Source organism: Humulus lupulus, chromosome 7, assembly GCF_963169125.1.
Source record: "Humulus lupulus chromosome 7, drHumLupu1.1, whole genome shotgun sequence".
Lineage (NCBI taxonomy): Eukaryota > Viridiplantae > Streptophyta > Magnoliopsida > Rosales > Cannabaceae > Humulus > Humulus lupulus.
In genome coordinates, this window is record NC_084799.1 from 204,401,950 (window position 1) to 204,411,388 (window position 9,439).

The following is a 9,439-nucleotide window of genomic DNA, read 5'->3' on the forward strand; positions in this document are numbered from 1 at the left end:
GCCATTCAACCTCTTGATAAGTCCAGCATCTTTTTGAACGAGTCTTCAGCCTCTGCTGAACGATTATTCAAATATTTTTCACCTAAAAAGCTATTATTTTTATTCAAGTAAAATCAAGATCCTTTCATTCCTAAACTCTATAAATAGGACCTAGTACCCAGCCATTATTCATCTTTTGCTCTATGTTCAGAGGCTGCAAGTGCTAAGTAAGTGTGAGAGTATAAACACCTGGGTTTGGGAATCATAAGCTTATCAAACACTTTGGGAAGTAAGGTTTTAGAGTATTTCGGTTTGAGGAGTAGATTGGTCTTACAAGTCTTCAAGGTAACCCAAAACTCTAGTTCAATTCTGTATTTGTTCTTTTAAGTTCTCATAATCTTCTACTCAGCCTCTAACCTTAATCTTTATTTTGGTTAGGAAATCTAAGTTCTTGAGCACATAAGTTTTGGTAAGTATGTTTTTCAATGGTTTAGTCTTCCCATTCCTTTTCATCTCTTTTTCTTCATTAGACTCACTCTTTTTCATAATGATTATTAGGAGTGTTCCAAAGTCCTAACACTGTCCACATATCCCGGTAACTTTGGTAAGGAAAATAGGATAGAATCTATATGTTATATGCTTATGTTATCTTATGTTCTATGCTATGAAATATGTTATGAAATGTGTATGTTTGTAGGCTTGGGCATATGACCCATATGACTAGCAAGACCCCAAATAGATTATGGGCATATGACCTACTTAGCTAGTAGGACCCCACTAATCTCATGGGCATATGACTTGTTTAGTCTATGGGACCCCAAGTAATAATGACCATTATAGTATGTATGTAATAAGTTTTATGATGTCTTTATCTTTATTATGAAATTTATGTTTATGACTATGTGTTAGATTTTCCTTGCTGGGCATTAGGCTCATTCCTTTTTGTTTTATGTGCAGGAAAATAACTTTAGAGGCGGTAAGATTCGTGGACGCTTAGAGAATGTGTATCGGTGATGAACGGATTCAAAGAGTCGAGAGTTCGATTTCGAGGATGTAGTCGTTTATTTATGGTCTTTATATGTATTTTCCGCACTTTTTATGTAATCACTTTATTTTATAAATCATGTTATGTTTTGTTTTTCAAACAATGGGATCCAATATCCTTCTTGGTATTTATGTAAGTAACTCTTATTTCTATAAGTTTTCTAATAAAATTATGGTATTTTCGCAAATGTAAGTTTTAGTAAGAATTTGTATGTATAGTTTCGTTAATGGTCCATAAGTCTAGAATATTGGATCATTACAGTTTTAGAACTTGAACTCATTGGATCACCATTTGTGGTTGTGACTAGGTTATCACTGGAGGCTTGGAATCAGGATCGTGCTTGTGGCTCATTTGTTGGTAACCTGTGCTTGGACCTAAGGTAAGAAAACTGCACCCCATATGTGACTGCATGGTTATGTTTGATGCATGTTGGATGTTTAAATGTAAACATTGATAGCATAATGCATGCTTAGCAATCTTGCTCATTTGCATATGATTATTATTGAGGCATGCTGGATGATTAAGTGTGATGCATGTGATGCACGAGAAACATGTGACTAGGGCATGCCATAGATATCAAATATGAGATTGGTCAGAGCTTGAGTCTCTGTGTTTGTGCATGATCATTATTATGCTCGCAATTGTTAAGTAAGCATGTTGAATGCCTCATCTTTGGATGTGTGACATATGATATATGTTTGATAGCAATGCTTACTTGTGCATGGTACTGACTCATTAGTCAGAATTGGCAAATGTGTTAGTATCAACTGTGAAGCTGTGACTCATTAGTCAGGTTCGGCAGTGGTACTGAGCACTGGTCACACTGCGCTGACTCATTAGTCAAGACGGCCTTAGCGTGTTCCACGCAAGCCAACAAAGATTTCTAATCGACTTTCTGCATTGAATGACTCAAATGAGCATTAATGCCGGACCGACCTCAAGGTCGATGAATACTAAAAAGCACTTGTCTAGCCAAGGGCTAGCCATTTAGAGCTAGGGCCAGCGAGCCCCGTGACTGTTATGTCACATGGCTATGGGCATCGGCCCCACAGTGACAGGCTTGTCAGTCACTCATCTGATAAGAGCCATTGCAGGAGAGCCCAGGTAACGGTGTCGTTACACGGCTATGGGCACTGAGGCCCTAGTGACTTGTTTGTCAGTCACATAGTAGGGTTTACCAGAACCTCAAGTGATATTCACTCATCTGATCAGAGCTATGAGCTCTGTATGATCATTTTGATCATCATATGCATGGCTTTGGGTGCTAAGCCCCGTAGTGACTTGCTTGTTGGCCACTCAGCATGGTTTACCAGAACCTCAAGTGTTGAGACACTCATCTGATTAGGATTGACTTGATAGTCATCCAATCAGAAGAGCAGGATTTCTTATCCTGGATACCCCTGCATTGGTTTGAATTAATTTGCATGCTTGAAAAAGCTATGTTTGCTAGGCATGCTAGATATGATTTGATATCATGATATGACTGTTTATGAGCATATGAGTTTTCTTGCTGGGCTTCGGCTCACGGGTGCTTTGTGGTGCAGGTAAAGGCAAAAGGAAGCTGGACCATCCTTGAGTTTGAGAGCTTAGGTGATGACGTGTACATATGCAGCTGCTCGACCAATACTTGAGCGAGGTTTGAAAGAGGAACTAGGGTTAAACCCTGTTTTGCCGCTTAGAACGGCCTGTTGTAAACATTCTCTTGTAATAGACTCTGATATTATATTTTTGGGATCCCAATGTATATAGTAAACGTTCTAATGAAACGTTACATCTTAACCAAAATTTTTAATTCATAAACCGCTAATCATACTTAGTTACACGTTTATGGCCAAACGACTCGATTAACGAGTTTAGCACTGTTTGCAACGTGCACTATAGCGGTCCCTGGAGTTGGGGCGTTACACTTGTTTTGCACAAATATTTTTACATGTATATTAATGCTTTGCTATCTTTGTTTCAGCCGAGGAGATGTCGCAGCCCGGGGGCAATGATCTTCGAGCTATGTTCCCTGGAGGGAACCCTTCCTCCGGGTCTTCTGGGCCCATGGTGAAGAGGCTCCGGATGGCGAAGAAAGCTATCGGGACTACCTCCAAGTCTCCTGCCAAGGGGAAAAACCAAGCCCCTGCTGCTCTAGAGAAAGTGCCTCTACCCCCTCCTGCAATGGAGAGGATGATGGCTCCACCTCCCCCGCGACCTCCTGTCTCCACTCGGGAACAGGAGGCGTCCACTGGGACCTTGTCATCTCCGACGTCCGGTGTGCGTGTCCCAGTCAACCCCCAGGCCTTAGAGAAAGTCCCTGATGCCTTTAGGGGGACGGTCTACGAAACCGCGACCTACATGGTGGACCACTGCTATAATGCCACCCCAAGGGACTTGCGGGAGATCGAGACAAGGAGCCCCGAGAACGTGATGGAGTCTTCATTGGGGATTACCCTCACGGTAAGTTGGCCTTGCCACTGGTTCTCCCTGTTTGTTTGTATTATTATTTTTTTCCTAAGGCACTTGCCTTATTATCTTTTGGTCTTGCAAGCGGCTTTGGCCCTCCATCGGAGCATATCTCGGTCCAGGGCCAGGATCGAGGAGATTAGGGGCGAGCACCAGGCTGCTCAGATCGCCCTTGCGTCTGCTCAACAACAGGAAAGGGATGCCAAGGCGGCCCTGGCAACTGCCCGAGAAAATGAGAGGGTCGCGCAGGCCGCTTCGGTTGCTGCGCAGACCGAGCTGGAGGCATCTCAGACCAAGCTGCAGGAGGCCGAGACCACCAAGGTCGCCCTAGACGCTGCGAAGATCGAGCTCGAGGACGCCAAGGCTGCCCGGGCAGCACTAGACGCTGCGAAGGTCGAGGTCGAGGAGACCAAGGCTGCTCTGGCGGCGGAGAGGGCAGCTTCTAGCTCCTCCATGGAGGCCATGTTGTACCACTGCTGGGTCTTCAACCTAGATGGTGACTTCTCCTTCTTGGGGCCGGACGTGTGGGAGTCCTTCTTGGAGAAGTTCAAAGCTCGCCTTCAACAAGAGGCGCCCTTCGAGACCGGGGAGACTTCCATTGCCACCGAGCAGGATGGCGAGGGGGTGACTTCATCAGAACGGCCTGGCGGGGCTTAGGATTTTTCTCCCTTTCTTTTATCATTTACTTTTTTTTTTGTAATTTTTCATTATGAGGTTTTTATCCTCGAAACAATTGGTATCCCCAACTTTATTTCAATTTATTTACATATTTTTACCCCGACCTTATGGTTATTTCTTTTCTATGCATTTGGTGATAACTTAGTTTTTGTTGGTGTTGTGATTGACATCTTATGCTTTTCTAGGAAAAAACATGTTAATCAATTTGAGTCAACTTCTAAGTTTTAGGACCTGGTTGTATCCAGGATATAAATTTAAAAACTTAGTTCGCATCAATTCTTTATCGATATCTCGTGCTTTTTAAGAAAAACATCGATCAATCAATTTGAACTAACTTCTAAGTTTTAGGACTTGGTTATATCCAAGATATTAATTTGAAAACTTAGTTCGCATCAATTCTTTATCGATATCTCATGCTTTTTAAGAAAAACATCGATCAATCAATTTGAACTAACTTCTAAGTTTTAGGACTTGGTTATATCCAAGATATTAATTTGAAAACTTAGTTCGCGTCAATTCTTTATCGATATCTCGTGCTCTATAAGAACATCGATCAATCAATTTGAACGAACTTCTAAGTTTTTAGGGCGACCTGGTTATATCCAGGATACAACTTAGTTCGCGTTAATCCTTTATCGATATCTCGTGCTTTTTAAAAAAAACATCGATCAATCAATTTGAACTAACTTCTAAGTTTTAGGACGACCTGGTTATATCCAGGACATATGCCCCCCAAGTAATTAGGAAAGGGACTTTCGTAGTTACTTAATAAATATACACAATAATGTAAAAAGATTTAATTCTCATTACTTAATAAACAAAATATGGCTTTTCTGACTAAGCCTTACAAAGGTATTATTGAAATTATTTCTTCAAATGGATAGCGCTCCAAGTTCGTGGGACTGCTTCTCCATTAAGGCGAGCTAACTTATAGGTTCCTTCTTTTATGACCTCGGTTATTTGGTAGGGCCCTTCCCAGTTCGGTCCCAATACTCCGTCCTTGGAATCCTTACTGGCTAGGAAGACTCTTCGGAGGACCAGGTCGCCAACGCTGAAGGCGCATTTCCTGACATTTGAGTTGAAATAACGAGTGATCTTTTGTTGATAATGCGCGAGTTGTAGCTGTGAATCTTCTTGTCTTTCGTCAATCAGGTCGAGGGACGCGTAGAGCAATTCGTCATTGCGGTCTTGGTCAAATGCCTAGACTCAATGTGAGGCTACCTTTACTTCGACGGGAAGGACTGCCTCACTCCTGAAAGCCAGGGAGAAAGGAGTATGACCCGTCGGCGTTCGATGCGAGGTCCGGTATGCCACAGTACCTGGGGGAGCTGTTCTGACCAGACCCCCTTGGCTTCGTCCAGTATTGACGGCCTCGACCTGCCCATTTGCTTGGGGATAGGCCACGGAGGAGAAGCTCTTAACAATGTCGTGCCTCTCACAGAATTCGGTGAAGAGGTCGCTATCAAACTGCATTCCATTATCTACATTCCATGCCTTAAAGGTTGATCAGTTATGACGTGTATTGAGTGGGACTGGAAATACGGCCTGGGCTTTCGGGAGGCCGTAATGAGACAGAAAGCCATCTTCTCCATCAACGGATACCGGGATTCAGCTCCGAGAAGCCTCTTGCTGATGTAATAGACTGGCTTTTGAGATTGGTTCTCTTCTCGAACTAATACGGCGCTAGCTGCGTCTTCCGTGACAGCTAGTTAAAGGGAAAGAGGCTCTCCTGCCGTTGGTTTGGATAATACGGGCGGCTCGGCTAAATGTGCTTTCAGGTCGAGGAAGGCACGTTCGCATTCTTCGGTCCACTCGAATTTCCAATTCCCCCGGAGCAGGTTGTAGAATGGCAGACACTTGTCGGTAGATTTAGAAATAAACCCATTAAGGGCTGCCACCCTTCCTGTCAGACTTTGAACGTCCTTTCACGACCACGGTGAGGGCATCTCGAGTAACGACCTGATCTTATCAAGGTTTGCTTCGATTCCCCTGATATTAACAATGAAACCCAGGAATTTTCCTGACGCGACCCTGAAAGTGCATTTTTGTGGGTTAAGCCTCATGTCGTATTCTCTCAATATTTTAAAGCATTCCTCCAGATCGGAAACATGGTTATCGGCAGTTTTCGACTTGACCAGCATGTCATCAACATACACTTCCATGTTCTTCCCGATCTGGTTGACAAACATCTTATTTACCAACCTCTGGTACGTAGCTCTGGCGTTTTTCAACCCAAAGGGCATGACCCTGTAACAATAAACGTTAGTTGGGGTCATGAAGTTAGTGTGTTCCTGGTCCGCTGGATTCATGACGATCTGATTATAACCCGAGTATGCATCCATAAAGGACATGAGCTCGTGCCCCGCCGTGGCGTCTACCAATTGGTCGATCCTCGGCAAGGGGAAGCAATCTTTGGGGCAGGCTTTGTTTAGATCAGAGAAGTCGATGCAGGTCTGCCATTTCCCGTTGGGCTTTGGGACCAACACAGGATTGGCGACCCAGATCGGGAACTTCGCCTCGCGGATAAAGCCGCACTTTAAGAGCTGGGCTACTTCTTCTTCTAGGGCCTCAACTCGGGTTGTTCCTAGGCGCCTTTGTTTCTGGGATTTCGCAGGCACGCTTTTATCCAAGTGGAGGGTGTGCATGATGATGCTCGGACTGATCCCCACCATGTCTTCATGAGACCATGCGAACACGTCCAGGTTCTCCTGCAGAAACTTAATTAGCTCCGCCTTCCTTTCGCCACATAGATTTTTCCCGAGTTTTACCATCCGCGAGGGATTTTGTGGATCGATATTTACCTCTTCGAGCTTTTCGATGGCTTGGAGCTTAGATTTATCCTCGCCTATTCTGGAGTCGATATCATCACTTAAGATGATATTCTCCCCTTCGACATTCTGAGGTTTTTCAATCTCAGGACTAGGCACAAGTTCTTGAGATTCCTCATTCCCGCTCTGGACGGTCATCGTTAACTGCCCGGGTTTTAATTTTCCCTTCATAGAAATGTTGTAGCATTCCCTAGCAGCAAGTTGATCGCCACGAACCGTGCATATCCCCGAGGACGAGGGGAATTTTAGCACGAGGTGGCGGATGGAGGTTATGGCTTCGAACGCTATCAATGTAGGTCGGCCCAAAATAGCATTGTACGCGGCGGGACAATCGATGACCACAAACTCGAGGAGTTTCAATACTGTCCGAGGTCCTTCTCCCAAGGTGATCACCAGCTCGATCGTTCCTATTGTCGCCGACCCTTCCCCAGAGAATCTGTATAGCATCATGGAGGTGGCTTTCAGCTCGGTGACAGAGAGACCCATCTTTTCCAGTGTGGACCGGAATAGTAGGTTTACCGAGCTCCCATTATCGACCAGTACTCTCCTAACCCTCCAGTTAGCGAGATGAAAGACTACGACCAAAGCGGCGTTATGAGGGAGCTGGACGTGGCTGGCATCTTCTTCAGTGAATATGATTGGTTGCCTCTCCAATCGTTGTTGTTTTGGGAGATGCTACTCAGGGACGAACTCCACTCCATTATGAGCCTTAAGTTCGTTGACGTATCTCTTTTGGGCACCTCAGCTCGTGCCAGCCAGATGGGGGCCACCGGAGATAGTGGAGATCTCTCCTCCTATCACAGGAGGAGGGACGTCCTGATCTATCCGAGAGCCGGGCTGACTTATCGGACCTCCGGAGCTGGTTGGCCTGCAGAAACTCTATTCCGCGCATACTGAGCCAAGGGTCCGGCTCTGATAAGAGTTTCAATCTCATCCCTCAAGTGCCTACAGTCATCGGTATTGTGGCCAATGTCGTTGTGGAACCGAAAAAACTTGGAGGGGTCTCACTTACCCTTCTAGTGCTTCAACGGTTCCGGCCTCTTCCAGGGGAGGCGAGCAGAATTGGCTAGGAAAATGTTCTCCCTAGTGTGTGTGAGCTCGGTATAAGTCGTGTAGACCGGCTTAAATTTTTCTACGGACTTGTTCTTCTTTGGGTCGTGCTGGCCGCCCTCGCTGCTCCATTTTCTCTTGCCTCCACCAAACTGGTTATTCTGTGTAACAGTTTGTGTCGCTGTCACGACGTCCGTTCCCTCTCCAGCAGGCTGCTCAGGGGCCTGGCTGGTTCCCGCGGCTGATGCTCGCGCCTCCTCCAGGTTGATCCATCCCTGGGCCCTATTTAGGAATTCGTTTACGGTGCTGACTCCCTTTCTTTGTATTTCTTCCCAGAGTCCGCCTCCGACGAGGATCCCAGTTCTCAAGGCCATGAGCTTGGAACTGTCGTCCGCATCTCTGGCTCGAGCAGCGACGTTCGCGAATCTGCTCAGGTAAGCCTTCAAAGGTTCGTCGGGCTGCTGTCTTACGTTCTCCAGGGTGTCGGCCTTGACGCGGGCAGCCTGAGAAGCTCGGAAGGCCCTCTTAAAGTCAGCAAAGAAAGTTTTCCACGAGCTGATTGATTGCTTTTTACTCTGCTTGAACCATTGCCTGGCCGGCCCAATCAAGGTGGAAGGAAATATTAAACATCTCAGCTCGGGACCAATGTTGTGGGCCATCATCAAGGTGTTGAACATACTCAGATGATCTGACGGGTCCCCGTCTCCGTTGAACTTGGACATACGGAAACCAGGTGAATACACCGTTGCTGCTATGCTGGGGGCGAAGAGCTCGATTTCGTCCCCTGAATCATACTCATCTTTTTCTTTTTCCGACAAGAGCTTCCTCATCAGCTCCTCCATTTGAGCCAGACGCTCAAGGGTTTGGTCCTGACTTCTTTGGTTGTTCCGGAGCTGTTCAACAGCTCTGGTTCCATGGTACGTGTTAGGCGGGTTATTGTCCCTCCTATCTTGAGATAGGTTATATGGGACGTTCCCACTGTCACGTACTTCAGACAGGCCTTCCCCTTGGCGAGCACGACTGCCATTTCCAACTGGGTCTCCTCTCTGAGAGTTTAAACGAACTCGGAGGTCGCCCCTCGGGGCGGCCTGAGAACTTTGCGCCGAGCTCAAACGTTGGCGCAGGTCTCCGGCGGAAATGTCACTTCGACGACTCCCGGTCCAATAGCTTCCATTTGAGAAGCTCGGAGCCCGCCAATGGGGATGAGGATTAAGACACATTAGGCAATCTCTAAAAACCATTCTAAGAAAATTGCCTAATGTGTCTTAATTAGGAAAACCGTTAAAAATTTTCCATCTTGACTAATTAATTTTCCAAAATCAATTAATCAATTTTACTAACTAGAAAAATAATTCATTTAATTATTTTCTCAAAATATAGGGTTTTAAACCCTCTTTTAATTTATTAACTA